We start from the raw sequence: 15,781 nt of genomic DNA, 5'->3' as shown, positions 1-15,781 counted from the left end.
TCTTGGCCAAGCCTGAAAAGAAAGAGGCGGGAGAGACTTCAACTGGCAAGACAAGGCGAAGTGTGTCTGAGTGTGTGTGTTTGTGTGTGTGTGCTTGTGTGAGGGGGGCTGTTCCCTGGATGCATTGGGATAGAGCTTTGCTTCTGGAACAGTTAGACCACAGAGGCCTAATCACAAAATGACATAATGATAATGAAGTTTTTTGTTTTTTTTTCTTGTGTGTATCTTTTTGTGTTTTCACACTTCCTTCGTACATCTAGCTGGATTCAAAATACAAACCGAAGCCTAATTCTCTTGTGGTTAATTTGCAAAAGCTTGAGAATGTTTTTATTTTTTATTTTTTATGTTTGATGTTCTTCTCCACTGTTATTCTCATGACAAATGACCACAAAATGCTGCATTGTTTTCTAAAAACTGTATGACCTTCAGCACATCATCCAATGCTGACGATTGGAGGTGAAAAGACCACACATTCAGCTCCAGCTTTTCAACAAAAATAATCATTAAATAGCAAATACCTGACAGTCAAGGGCACGGGCTAATTAGCTTTCAAAATCGGAACTAGGCAAAACAAATCCCCCCCATTCCCACGTCATGTAATTTAGAGTTTCTCCTTTAATTGTATTATTTATGCTCATAGAGTATACGGTGAATATTGTAGGTACATCTTGGCTTTTTCTTTGAGAAATTCCTGCCAACAAAGGCAATTATCAAATATTGACTCAGTTTGTTTCCATATGATTTAGTGGCACAATTCCCAGCTGATGCCATTCGTTCCTCCTCATAAGTAATCAAACATAAGGAATGCATTGTCAATACAGGGTGTCAGGGGTGCTGTCAGAATTCAAATGAAACGCCCACCCGAAAGAAGAAGAATCAAAAATCTATGTAACTGCTTAATACAAATACTTGTGTTTCAATTTGCCGTATAGATTCAAAACAAGCCACCAACGCATGCATGTTTCATTACGTAGCGAAGAGGAATCAAACGGTCCATTTAGATTCTGCGGCACTCAATTTATGACCAACACCAATGCTCCCTGCCAACACAGGAAGAAAGTGTGCCCTTCATGCAGCCGAGTGAAACGCGAGGGTGTGAAGGTCGGCGAGTGAGCCTTCAGCGTGTCGGAGCGTCACGCTAATGACGGAAGATCGCATCCAACCGCCGACACTTAAGGACGCACTTTCCCCCAACCTCTGCCCAGTGTTTTTATTACTTGACCACACTGTAACCGCCTCGCACAGACATTGGGGATTTCTTTTAAAACGATGTGAAGTTGCTACTTTGTTAAATGTTTGTTTTGTAGCCAATAAAAAAATGAAGGTTTATTCTTGCTTTTGCGCTACATTAAAAAAAACCCATTATATTTTATCAATTAAGTTAAATAAAACATAAACAACATTGAAGATTCATTAAAATATACTATCAACACTAATAATTAATGCAAGATTTTTGAGACATCAACACGGTATTTACAATATTCAGCAATGACCATTAGGTGGTAAGAGTATTGATAAGGTTACTATTATATCTAAAATATCAAAATGATATGATCATTGAAATATATATTTTTTTGAGCACTGGTTTATTTTTTATGTTGGCTGAAATCGGACATTAATTGAATAACTGAATGTGATGTCGCTCTGACCCTAATAGCCTAAATGTTTTCAAAGCAATTACCTTAAGAATGCTTTGTGTTCCGGCTGCTAACGTTAGATGTTGGATTCATTTGCTTTTGCCGCAGAACCCAATATCATCTTTACTTGACACTTTGCGTGCAACTACTTACCAAAGTTTCTGCTGCATCTGAGAAGGTTTTCTTTTTAACTGTTGTAAAAAGGAAAATTCTGACATTTCATTTAGAACTCGTCACATATTACCAATTTGCATTACCTTCCGTGTCAATGCACCACCGTATAAGCGTCTTTTAAATGAATATGAATATGAATATTGCACGTCCCGACAACACCTCAAATAACAAGTCCCACTGTAAATACCAATCAGTGTCGTGATTACACTCAGCTAAACCAGCAGAACGAAATGGTAAAGTTAGATGAATCGAGAGCAGATTTAAGGCTAGTAGCATTTACATATATAAACTGCTCCTGAGCTACGCCGTGGAAGATAGAGAACATTCAATTTTCTGTTTCTGATTGAATGTTTGAGAGCTAGACTGTGTCAATAACATTGTGGACGCACGCGCACGCGCACGCGCACACATCACGTTCTTGCTCAAGCAAATCGATTTAGTTTATTGTCAAGAATACATTATACACCTCAGAGTAGTGACTCAAATTTCTGAGTGCACTTTCTTCATTCATTACTGCGGTAACTATGGACATAATTGTCCTCTCAAACTGCCTGTGGAGCGGAGTGTGTGTATGTGTGTATTTGTGAATACGTGCAGGTGTGTGTGTGCGTGCGTGTGTTTGTGCGGGAAAGAGACAGTGAAGAATAGGAAGACAAAAAAACGTAAGCCTGATTTAAATGGCTTTGGGCTGTTGACAAAGGTTGAGAAAAATGCATTTCCTCTTGTATAAAAAAAGGGAAGGGAAAAAAACGACACACGCGAGCGCACACCGGTACGCAGCGCCACGTGAACACACACACACACACTCACAGGCAGTGATCTGACAGGTGAGAATGGCTCACAGCTAGGCTAAAGGGGAAGCACACTACATAAGCAGGTCACCTCTCCGGGGACGCAGCGATTTTTTCAGTGTGTCTCACTTGGAATGAAAAAAACGAAGCAATGCAACACAACGACGTGGGGATCTTTGGGCTGACGGTTTGCCCCATCGCACCGCCGTCCTTAGCAATTAAGCTAGCGGCTTCTTCATTAAGTCCAATTCTCTACTTGAAACATTTCCAGGAGCCTCGGGGGAAAATGTCACTGAATAATTTAGTGTTTTGTACAACAGTGGTAAGTTGTATGACCTTTCTTTTTCTTCTACACTTTTTCTAGGCAAATGGTGTATTTCTGAGAAAATTATTCTGGGTGCAGTTTGCGGAGCTCGGTGCAGAGTGAGACACGTCCCGACCTTGACCGTTGTCCTCGCTGTGTATGTGTGTGTAGGTGAGAGAGGGGAAGAACAGGAACTACCGTACTTTTGGAATTATCAGTCAAAACCACCTCTTATCAAGCAGAAGCAGAATGTAACGATGAATCAACCGCCGTAAGGAAAGAAAAAACTACAGCGGGTGATTATTAGTATGACAATGCTAGCAAGTGTGTTTACAATGGTCTCGGATTGTTTGTTAGGGTTAAGTATATGTAGTAGCACATATACATAGAACAATGTGATGCTTAAATCTTCCAATTTGGGATGCACCGTTTCACCACCACCCTCAGGATAATAACTCTAATCCAGTTAGTTATCCATTCGACGTGAGCCGAATCGCTTGGTTAAATGGCATTTGTTCAAATATTTTATATTTAAAATATTGTTTTTACTTCCAATAAGATTAAACTGAATGTCAAAAACAGAAGGGATTGTTGACAATGTGCATTAAGGTTTACAACAGAGTCCAAAAAGCAGGGAATACTGAGACACCTATACAGTACATCCGTCATCTTCTTCATAATGTTGCATCCACAGGCGGTCCGGGCATTTATGGAGCTTTCTCTGTGAACGGAAGGCTCCATTCGGATGGGTTGATGAATGCTAGTCCATGCATGGTCAACCAGAGCACTTCTTTTTTCTATCGAACGGTCAGAGTTTTAGAAAAATAGTCCCAGGTCCGTCCATCACAATGTGAGGATGAAAACTTAATGACGAAGGTGACATGAATTTTCCTCCAGAGTCGACACTTTGACACCGAAGCAGCATCTGCTTTTGCTCTCTAACGCTTTGTTCCCACTGCGGTGAAGTCTGACAGGAGAGACATATTTCAAATGTTGGCAGACTGTGAGAAATCCGGCCATGCACATTTCAACATGTGCCAGTTCTGACCAAAGTAATTGGATAATGGAGCGCAGTGACACCGGTAATGAGGTTCTTGTGGTTATCATTTTAATTTAACCGTAATCTAATTCTAAAGCGGTTCAAGCACCAATTTACAACATGTTTCAACACTAACACTTATAATGATAATGATCTTTTCACTCAGGTTTTTAAAAGGTTTCAGAACTTATTTTTATTAGTTATGATATGTATGATATTTATGATTTTCTCGGTAGTTTTATCATTAACCCGATCACCGTACTGATAAAGCATAGTCTCTAACAGGTATGGTGAGCTATTTTGTTTCACCTTACTGCAGCCAGCAAGTCTTGTAATCTGCACATTTTTCAGCTTTTCCCATCAGTCCTCCCTATTCGCCCCGTTTTGAAGGTTTTACAGTGAAAAACGAGCTCCACTGTGTGTAATTCCTGTGCATTTCAGCGGCGTTCCTTTATGACAACGCTGTGGAATGGTCTAATACCGTTGGAACATTGTCGGGGGACCTGCTGAACTCTCTTATTTGCTCAGTTGACAGCGTAACACTCTTTGCATTAGGGGGCAAAGTTCTCTCTCGGGCTGCATTAGAACCGGGCCGCAGCTGATGGCGGTGGCTAACTAGTGACATTCTTTCATCAAGTGGGAGGATTCGTCTGAGGAGCCAGTTCGTTGGAGGACATCACACAAGGTCGGAGCCTCTGGCCGGCATGAGAGAAAAGAGGCCAAGCAGGAAGGCAGACACTCGCTGTGCCGTCTGGAAGTTTCTCTACTCTGCGACTGGCAGGGCTTGATGTGCGAAGAGTTTGAAGTTTGAGCTTTGGTCACTTGCGCTTTTTGAACGTTGAGCTATTTCAGCCCTCAGTGGGGCATGTGTGTGTACATACATGTGTGTGTGTGTGTGTGTGTGTGTGTGTGTGTGTGTGTGTGTGTGTGTAAGGCAGGACGGGTGCAGATCCATGTGTCTGTTGCAGCTGACTGTTCCGACCACCTCCAAGGGGAGAAAGCGGCTCTTCCCTCATTCCACAGAGCTGTGAGGTTCGCAGGCGGCATGTGAAATCAATAACGTCCATGAGCATTAGGGTGGCCAAGTGGTTTCAACGGCATTTTCATTTAGCCGTTCTTCGCTTTTAACTTTCAGAAGGCTGAGGAAGACAGACAGTTTCCCGAGACCGGGAGACAAAGACACAGGCAGGGAGGCATAACGAGGAGGCCCTCAGACAATCAAACTGGAAGCACATGTCTGACACGTCTTCTGTTCGACAGCCATTCGTAGAAGCTTTCAAGACGGGAGCGTTTCTCCAAACCATCCGGCTGAATTGAACCATCATCGTTTGCACATCAGTACTGAGCACAAGTCTCTCTTCGCCGAGGAGGCAGGGCAACGTGAAAAGGTGTCGAACATTTTCTTCATATAATCGGAAAGTGTCGCCTGGTTTGCCGTTTTATTCCAATGTGACCCGTGTAGATTAAAAAGATGAATCTTCCGTAGTCCTCTTTGGTTAGTTTGGTTACAAAGAAAACATGACAAAGCATTTCAACTAGTCGTACGTATTAATTCTGTAATTATTTAAAAACTGATTCCACAGAAAGGCATGGCTTTAATAATCCACTCTATGCATAATCCGCACAAGCTGCAACAAATAACTGGTTTGTTTGTGTTTTGTGTAGCGCAGGGGTCACTTATAGGTGTCCTATCTGAACCTGGACCTAAAATGAATGGATCATTGAGAACTATAACACTTCTATTATAACATTTGCATCTTTTCTATGTTTATGGCACTCGTTCAGCGATCTAGGCAAAAAAAACAAAAACGACCAGTTACTGAGCCAAACAAATGTTTGTATTCTCTTCCAGACTGGAGTGAGATCTCCACAGGCAGGGGAGAGAAGAAGCGACAGGCCGAGTAGTCGGTACAGAATAACATCAGACAGGGAAGTCATTTCACAAAGAGGAATGTGGTCAGCGAGGCCAGATTGTTCCCCCGGGCAGATCAGAACCAGAAGGTCTCATATGTTCAGAGACCGCGCGGATTGTTTAAAGCGATGATATGAAGCTGGACTACAAGAAACCGAAGGGCGAATCTTTAGAGCACATATGCTGTTGAATATTAAGCAAAGGACCACATGTGATTGAACGCGCGTCAATTAAATGCCCAACAATGCTGGAAACGTGGATGCAAATGAAGCTGAATAAAGTGGCTTCAAATGAAAAAAAGTGTTTTCAATAAATTAAGATAAAGCCCCACACACATATTTTTCTTTTGAGAAGATGAGAAGAATATACAATCTGGGCTCTTTTGGTTGATGTCCCTTCATGTCTGTATGAACTGACTTTAAAGCTGCAGGGAAACCAAATTCAGTCATTTTTCTTAAATTAATAATACATTATTTTAGAATAAACATTTGTCAAAAACTTTCTGTAATTTACTAAAAAATGAATTCCTTGTTTTACTTGAAACGAATGAACAATAATTTACTTTTTTTCCCGTTCATTTTTAAAACTAAAAGAAAATAATGAATTATTATTCAATGTATCTTCTCTGACAGTTGCTGTTAACATGACAACTAGGCCACTTCAATAATTATGGCACTGAATAGATCAGGTTAGTATTATTAGGAAATTCTCTCTAAATGGACAGCGTTGAATTTCAATAAAATACCCCTGTGCTGTAGTACCCTTATCATTCTCAGACTAGAAATTGTACCTCTATATCTGAACAATCATCCAGGTCTATCTGGGTTGGAGCTGTGCGCTGGTGTGAAATCAGATAAAATGGTTGTGGGGCAACCTATTTCCATCTGACTGATTGTGGGAGACAGTAATGGAAGCTTGGTAACACAGACCAGGGCCCGATGTGGCTTATTCAGGCTAAGGTCCCGTTATCAAGTCAAACTAAATCCCGTTAACTCACATCAGGCTAATTTAAAATTAAAAACTATTTCAGAAAACTGTGTTTGGTAAACAATTATTTTACAGTAATCAATAAACGTGTTTCTAATTTACTCATGTACCTAAGATGCGGCTACAAAGCCTTATTTTTCAGAGACAATCCCATCATAATGTCATTGTTAAATGTCACATTTCCAACGGCCTTTTAAAGGTCAGAAACTTTTAGCCGAGTATCTTTCTTCACAAGAGTGCTTATCTGTAATGTTGTGACCATCTCTGCACCCAGTTACATAATCCATATGTACGGGATCTGACCACCCTTGCTGCAGCCGGCGTGGGTCCGGTTATTGATTGAGGTTTATCCGCCTCCCTCTGGGTCAGAAAAGGAGTCAGCCTGAAGTTCTCACAGGAGGATAATATGTTTCCTTCTGTGAAAAGCAGTTACTTCCTATTAAAGAGACGAAGGGAAGCAGCTTTGAATATTCACCTGCCATCTATTCAGAGGGGCCTCCCGCTCTGATGATGAGGCAGTGTGGGGGAGGGGGGGGTCTCCTGTATTTCCTGTTCTTCTTCTTTCTGATTGTGAGTAAGTGGTCCGTTACAGACGGGGCTGATCCAACCAGGGTAAAAGCAGCTTGGGGATAGTTCCAAAATAAGTCTGATCCCCAACAATCGAACAAAGCCGTAAGTATAAAATGGCACGGATCAAATGTTTAATAGTAACCCATTTGTAAGCGAAAGACAAACCTACATGTTCACTTTCAGTAGTTATTTTCAAGTGCTGGAGCAAAAAAGAATAGTTGACGTTGGGAAACAAGCTGTTAAATGTGATTTAATAAAATGCTATTAATCAAATTAAGGCATCATCAGATCATTCTGTTTTGTTGTGACATTGCTTCGCACCCAATCCTAAAGAGTCAATTGTAAAATGTAATCTAATCTCCATCTTGATGTAATCGCTCGTTTTCTGTTTTTTGTTGCTGTATTTAGGATTGCATTACACAACTGTTAAACAAAATGAAACTTTGGTAATTAAATTTTCCCATCACAAGGATTGTTATTATGGGATGGAAGTTTGATTAATTCCTGATAAAAAAGGGTTCTTTGTCACTAATTATTTCTCTTAGTAAATGCACAGCAAGTCTTTTAAAAGTCATCTTCACTATGGTGGCTCAATATTTTACTAAGCATGTTTTTACTTATTTATGCCATAATATAATGTTAAAATGATTTTTTATGTCAATAAACAAAGGGGATGAACACACGAAAACAGGGAAATATACAGTGCTCCTCTTCTACTAACACATTCTTTTCATCCTTTACTTTCCTTTATTTGAACATGTTTTGTACAAAAGGTCGCAAAAAAACAAGATTGTTTCTGTTCATGCCGAGAGTCACATTTTTCAAGACAATTGCCTATTGGTAACTGTCTTTAGCAAAAAAAAATGTATGTGTACAAAAGACGGAGAACCAAAGAAAGAGACAAACAGCGAGAAAATAGTTCATCAAATGGATGTATGTCTTCTCAATTCAAAGCAGGTATGAGTGATGTCAGACATTGTGTATATCTGGTGTGCACAGGTGTCCGCTATAGCTCATCATGCATCAATACCATTCCCAAGATGTTTTATTGATCTGTGTGTACAGACCACATTGTACAGTTGTTTTTTGGAGGTTGATTGTGTCATGTTTTTGAAATATAACCTCATATGGTATGTTCATCTTGTTCAAACTCGATTAAAACAATTGTTGGTCAAATCGTAAATATGAATTTAATTTGCTATCTTTGAACTCCCATGCCTGTATAATGCGATGTTAAAAAACATTTTAAAACTGTAAATATAACGATGATAAAGATGTTAATCTATTGCTACCAGTTAAAAAACAGCTTAACACTAAAACGAGAGTCTATTCCCATTTTAAAGGTAAGTCCAACCCACATGTGTGTGGACCAACATTGTGGCGAACTTCCTAGCTAACGCCTTTCTCTTAAATCAGCGGCAGGACACAGGAACTTCTGAATTAGCATCCGTAGTTACCTCGGCTGTAACATAAAAAGATAACTGAAATACTTTGCAAACAGTTATAATCTTTGTGTCAATGATTTGTCTTTGTAATATGGGAAAATATACCGTGGCTTTTTAAATATCAACACTGAACATTTTCAGTCTTCTGCCTCACTGTATTGGACCGATCCAACAGGACTTCCCGTCAGTCCGGCTCCGTGCACAGATTAAGAATAACCCCGAGCAGCTAAGAGAACCTTTTCCTTCTTCTGATCGCGTTATCATAAAGAAGTATTCTCTCACTTCCACCAGATACTCTTTGTCATGTTTCTTTTATTTCTCTGCTCTGCACAGGAGAGCCTTGTGCCAACTGCAGAAGGCAAAATAAATTGCCCTTCCTCTGCCTCGGTCTTCTTGACTCACTGTAGAGCTTTTCCTATTCCCTTTCTCAGTACTAAATAATGCGTTTTCATTGCGTGCATACTTTAGCTCAACCGTGTTGTGAAAGCATTTAATGGAAATCAAGAGTTGTTTGAAGTTGAAGCTTATTTCAGACTTAAATCTCTTGGCCTTCTACACCAGCCCCTCCCATACTCCCCATTCTCTTTGATATGCAGCCAGTGTGCACAGAAATGATTGAATTTGTATTCATTTTTTTTTTCTCAAAATGTTTCGTCTTTGAGAGTTAATTTCATCAAATGCATTGGTCTTCCTTTATTTATTGTGGTTGGTATAGCAAACATACATTTGCTTGATAAGAGAGATGAGATTTGTTGGATACTGGTTTTGTTTTTCTGCGGTTTGAAGTGGTATTTTTGATTCATTTGGTGTGATGGGCTCTTCAAAAAATGCCACTTGCCGCAACACACTTATTTTGGCAGCGCCACCCACCTCACACATAGCTCGACATACTTGCTAGCAGAATAGCACTCACATCTTCTCACGCGAACACACAAAAAGTCAATGGCACAAAATAAATCCCACGAACAGGAGCCACAGAATGTGCCGACAAACGGGGGAAACAAACAAAATACCTGGGTGAAGGCTCTGTTAGACATGTCAGATCTGACAGCCTGTCAACAAAATGCGCAGTTACGGCTAACAGATCAATACACTTCTGCCTTTTTGGAGCACGTGCCCGCTTTTTTTTTTTTTTACCAGAAACACAAACGCACACACAAACGCGCACACATTCAAGTCACAACTCGCCGTGTTTTTTTGCCACAGGGAAGTCCTTTATCCACATAACCAGATTAACTCACAGTGAGCTCCGATCTGCTTAATTTGGATTCAGCCTACTTACCCCTCCCTGGTCTTCCCTGTCAGTCCGTCTGGGAGCTCATCCGTCATTCCGTCTGCGTGAATGGCGACGCAAGATTCAGGCCTGTATGCGTGTGTTACATAATTTAAGCAGTCTTCTAGTCTTTAACACGGATCGTCACCGGCAAGTCACACCCACGTCCCCTCAACGGGTTCTTTTGTTGTGTCATCACAAATGTTTTACTCTTACAATGAACAGCTGATTTTTTTTTTAAACTGCATATTATGGACTCATAGCATGTCTGGTTAGACATGCAATATGTTTACTGTAAAAGACTCTCTTTGAATTGTGGAATCCTGAGTGACTGACTGACTGACAGTGAAATGTCAGATGGGGAGATTGTGGGGTAACTGTCAATTTCCCGTTTCTGAAAAGTCAATATTTGTACGAAACAGAAGCTTTGATGCACTTTTCAAGTCGCTTCCTCTGAGAATTCACAAAACATAATGTGAGTTGTGTATTATTTTCGTACACCGATAATTGAGTTAACTCAGAAGCATTCTTGTTATGGTTTAGTATTTCAATTAAATGCAGTCACCCCTGACGTGCGGGGACTCCGTCCAGAGCAGCTTCAATGTCCAATAAGAAAATCACCCAATATCGGACATGGCTATGACCGTCATTATGCGGACTCAGAGAACTTGCCTGAGTTGTTTTGAATCTTCAAAACCAGTTAGACATTTTGGGACTAATTATTCTACCAAACTTCTTCTTGCTAAATGCATCACAGAGCGGAGTTGACTTGTTTGTTCATGAGGTTTTAATCCATTCTAAATGTAGAACTGTTAACATCTCCAATCAAGTGGGTACTTTAGACCTAAATGCACATGAACCAGTTTCCTCAGAATTCAATTCAGACGTGATGGATGAGGATTGTGGAGCGCAGCGTCTCTCTGGAAACAAAGACACTGAGACGAGCGTCCAGGGGTTGATAGGCCCAATGAAAGAGCTCAGCCTGCGTTGACAGCACTGAGGTTTCCACACGTAACTATCAGTTCTTTACTCACCAATTGACTAAGGTGGGCTGCACGTTTCGTTCATTACTGAAGTCGAGAGGAAGACAGCGTGATGAGGGTAAAAGATGCAGAGAAGGATGGACACGAAATGGGAGTGGAGAAGGATAAGGAGAGACGCAGAGAGGAGAATTATGTGAACGGCCAGAGGGAAGCAGGGGGACAGATAGGACAGAAAGCATTGGGATACTGAGGGGAAAAAGAGGGGGGGGGGGTAGAAATAATGAGGGATGGGAGGAAAGTGGGGATAAGCGTGGAAAGGAGGAGGAGGAGGGGGCAGCAAAAAGAGAGCTGAGTGGAGCTGAGGAGGCGCTGGGCCCGAGGGATTTCTGTGCATTTATCCTGCTCTGCAGCAGCCTTCTGAAGCACTACCTCAGGAAAAGACTATAAAGCAGGGCGGCTGCTGCTCTGTGCTGATCTGTTAATACCCAACGATACATGCGGCTGCGCCGTCGCCACTCTCGGGCCGGGGTGGGAGTGGAGTGGGACAGTGTGTGCACGTCTGCATGAGCTTGAGTGTGTTTTCTGTTTGGTGTTTGAGAATCGTATCAGATATCTGCAGAAGTTTGCACACCCCACCTCCCCCCCCCCCCCCCACCCCGCTGGCTTCCCCCCCCCCCACCTCATCCGGAGACATGCAGTTGCCGGCGGAGCGATTAAAAGATTATATTGAACAACCTTATGGTGGCTTGTGAGCATTGTCGTCTAAAGCTGCTGACGGGAGTTGGCGGGGGGGAGGGAGGGGGGGGGGGGGGTCATGAATACCTTGTTTTAGGACTCTGTATAAATAGACTCTGCAAAACTGCCTTGGAGCCACAGTGTGTGCTGCTGAAAGTACTGGGAGGTGGAGACGCTGCATGGGATCTGTGCTGTTTGCTTCACAGAAGACCACGTCACGCGGTCTCTGGGGGGGGGCTTAAATGATTAATTGAACGAAAAATAAAGACCTAAGGGGAGGGATAAAGACGTATGCTCTGGAAGATCAGTTTATTTGTGTTTGACCCCCTTGGTAGCCTGGTTTTAAAGATGGTGTTAAACCATAAATCATCATATCATCAATGATCTGGCAGAGTTGTTTTCATTGCATTCATCTGGAGTCATTTAAAATGCTTTTTATACTGAACAACAAAGGTAAAAATATCCTACTTGGAAAACTGAAGGTAATTTCTGCGCACAACTACACTCAAAACAGTTTCCTAAAAAATTACATGTTTTGGTGGACTTTCTTTTTTTTTACTTAAGGAAGGCCAGCGGAAAAAAACGATCTGACTAAAAAGACACGTACTATTTCATACAGTATTTTTGCACAACAACAGAACTTATCATCTTACCAAATTACCATCGCAAAGCACAAGTCGTTCTTCGTGGGATCCAGCTACAAAAGGCTCAATTATAGTCCGGACGGTGTTCTGTCACCTGACTTGACCCCAAAGGGCACATCTGTTCAGCTGGACTAATGATCAGCAGCGAGAAAGCAAGTAGAAAAGCCGTTACCGTCTGAATATGTGTGTGTGTGAGCTTGTGTAGTTGGATTATTCCCTTTGGGTGACCGATGCACCCACATTGTAGGTATACTCGCTTTCCATCCGGCGCCAAAACGGATAGACAGATGAATATTGTAGAATGCTTTTATTAAGGATATCATCATACTTCAGGGTAAAGACTGGGGTTAAATATAATGTAAGCTTACGCCTCTGAGAAATAAATGTAAGTCAATAAGCCCTGAATTGTCCTACTTAAAAAGGTGTGAATAAAAACTGATGATGAATAACAGACATTTTTCACATTGATGTAGTGACCGCTGTATCATTTCTTTGAAATTGCAGACAAAACTATTGCAAATTGCTGTTGAAAAAGGTCAATTATACCTTAAAATGAGACTAGATCATGAAAGATACTCCAGTATCACAGAAACAGGGAAAAAAACAATGAAATAAGAATGTAAGATTGAGTGGGAGTAAAACATGTACAAAAAAACAAACGAACATTGGAACCATTTCTGGCACAGTGAGGGATCGGCACTGCAACATATTGATGTTTAATTAAAGTTAAGTTCAGAGCTTCAGTTCCCCCTCAAGGCCCCGTGCTTCCATTCAGCAAAAAGCTGCAGAAGATGCCTTTTGTTTACTTTTACACACGATTGGACTTTTCATCTTACTTAAATGTTAAACCACCACACTGTATGTAGGCCCTGCTTGCGTTTACCTTTTCATATATATATATATATATATATATATATATATATATATATATATATATATATATATTATTTTTTTTTTGTGTTGCATCACAAATGTGTGTTTAACAGGGTGAGAATGGAAGAAAATAAGAAAAATCTTTTTTAATTATAAAAATATTACATATATATTTATTATATATACATATATTGCCTGGCAACAGGTATTAAAGGTTTCAGTATCTTTCCATTTCCTTACCTTTTATTATCATATGCTTTGTTCTTGTGTTTTCATAAGTGTGTCCACTCAGTTGATTAAATGGGGTTAAATGTGATCCGTCGTTGCCTGTTGTTTTTTATTGATCATGGCCACTTATCATCTCGATCTAAATCACCTGTGTTCTCAGATTACATGACAGACTATTAGAAAGACGACTAACCAGGCGTGTCGTATTGCCTACAGTAGTCTTTAATGACGGTAGTAAGCAGCAGTGTGACTGGGTCACAGCATTGTGTTACATGCAGTGAGTCTCTACAGCTTGTTTTGCATATTATAACGTGATCCCGCAGAAGAATATAATCTGATTAAACAACATTACAAACAACGCACCGTCAAAGAGCAGAGTATCATCATATCTCCGACACAGCCTCACGGAAATGGAATTTCATTCAGAATGTTGTTGCCGGGTTAGTTTGTGCTGCAGTGGTTTCTACTGTTCAATAACAAAGTATATCAGCCTCTTGTGATTGCATTGCTGTTTACCTTGATTAAAATACATTTTGACAAATTCTTTCACAGCTTCTCTAAACTGTAATGAATCGTGTAACACCAGAAGGATACTCAGAACTCCGCCAAGGCCGTGTTCATAAGTAAAAAACAATGTGTGTGTGCACCACTTGATTTGAATCTGCTGTAAAAATGTAATGGGTTCTTCCTTTCCCAATGTTACATCCTTCCACCCACTTTCATAAAAATTGGGATGTAGTTTTTGAAACCGGCTAACCAAAAACAGCCGAGCTAATGAATGTGTTTGTAATATCCGAATATGCTCACACCACCTGGGAGCACTGTCTGCTGTGTGTAGGGGTTGAGAGATGCAGAATGGATGTGCGATGCCTTAAGACATCGTGAGGGTTTGCAACAGCTCCCATTTCAGCGAGCCAAACATCCACCCGGTTCAAAAGACCTCCACGGAGCCGGTCAAGAGAGATTGTAAAACGTGTTCCAGCGAGTTAAGACGCCTAAATCCTGGAGCTTCATCTTGCTGACGGAGCTCCTAGCTTGTAATCTGGACACACAGTTACATGGCAACTGGGTTTCAGTAGAAAGCTGTTTTGTAATGCCATCGTCATGACATAGTTTGGGTGATTAGACTCAAGTTGGACTTTAATTAACAAAGCTAAATGGCTTCGCTGCAGTCTCCGTGGACCACTGCATGTTATACTCGCTGTGAGGGAGTAGGAGGGGAGTTCCGGAGGAGTTGGTTTGGAGATGTAAAGCAGGTAATTAAATGAAGATTGCAGGCTATTGAATGATCTCAGGGGAAAATATAGTGCCTCCTTCCCTCCCCCAACCCTCGCGCTAAAGCCTTACACCTGAGATGAAGTTGACAGTTAATGATGGTGTTTTTTAAAACCACTTTACCTCCTGCCCTTATAGCTCACTCTCGCTCTCTCCAGACAGACTGGGGTTATTTTTCTTTGGCCTCTTCTGTTATCATTTCCTGAGATAGGTCCACACCATTTTTCTCAATGTTCCATTAGCAAATTGCCTACTCCTTCTATCTCTCCATCCCTGTTTTCTAACTACCCAACTGTCACCTAATGTATTTACCTAATGAAATGTATTTATTGCAACTGGAAGTTGACTCCAGGGTCTGTTTTATTTTTCAGAGGTTGGAGCGGAGCCACAGACCTGAAGAGAGACTAATGTGCGATGGCTTAAAGACAACCCGAAGGACCTGAAAGCCATCAGTGGCACAGAGTGCCAACAAGGTCATCTGGCTAACGGATGGTGAGTCTTTTATTTGCATATGTCGTGGTTTTCGAGGTAATAATGTCTGCTTATCTTACATCTAGCACACTTACGTGCTTTGGCTGAGGAAGTTAGCCCCAATAATAAAAATTACTCCTATGCATCACAGATGATGAACTACATAATCAACTTTGAGAAAAACATCACAACTGCATACTGTATATTTCTGAATAAATGCATGAATGGGATCCATTATCATCAATCAATCCATTAAATTCACGAGAAATGTGCACAACACAACAGTTATGTTACATGTGGGCGATTACACTAATAAAATGAATCAGTTAAAGCCGAATCTATTAAATAGAAAGGGAGATAGGGACACACGCAATGTTTCCATTCCATCTGTGATTCACTCAGTATTTGTCCTCATTAGTGTTTGACTGCAGTATGTGGAA

General features: G+C 40.9%; 1 long non-coding RNA gene across 1 annotated transcript in view; it reads left to right on the top strand.

Moving 5' to 3' along the window:
- LOC144389001 (uncharacterized) overlaps window positions 1-15,364 on the top strand; it is a 34,577-nt gene extending 19,213 nt beyond the window's left edge. The window contains exon 3 of the long non-coding RNA XR_013453318.1: window positions 15,242-15,364. This is a non-coding gene — a long non-coding RNA (uncharacterized LOC144389001). The remainder of the gene's footprint in view (window positions 1-15,241) is intronic.
- Window positions 15,365-15,781: the final 417 nt, after the last annotated feature.

The sequence above is a fragment of the Gasterosteus aculeatus genome, chromosome 17, assembly GCF_964276395.1.
Source record: "Gasterosteus aculeatus chromosome 17, fGasAcu3.hap1.1, whole genome shotgun sequence".
Lineage (NCBI taxonomy): Eukaryota > Metazoa > Chordata > Actinopteri > Perciformes > Gasterosteidae > Gasterosteus > Gasterosteus aculeatus.
This window is presented reverse-complemented; position numbering and strand designations above follow the sequence as displayed.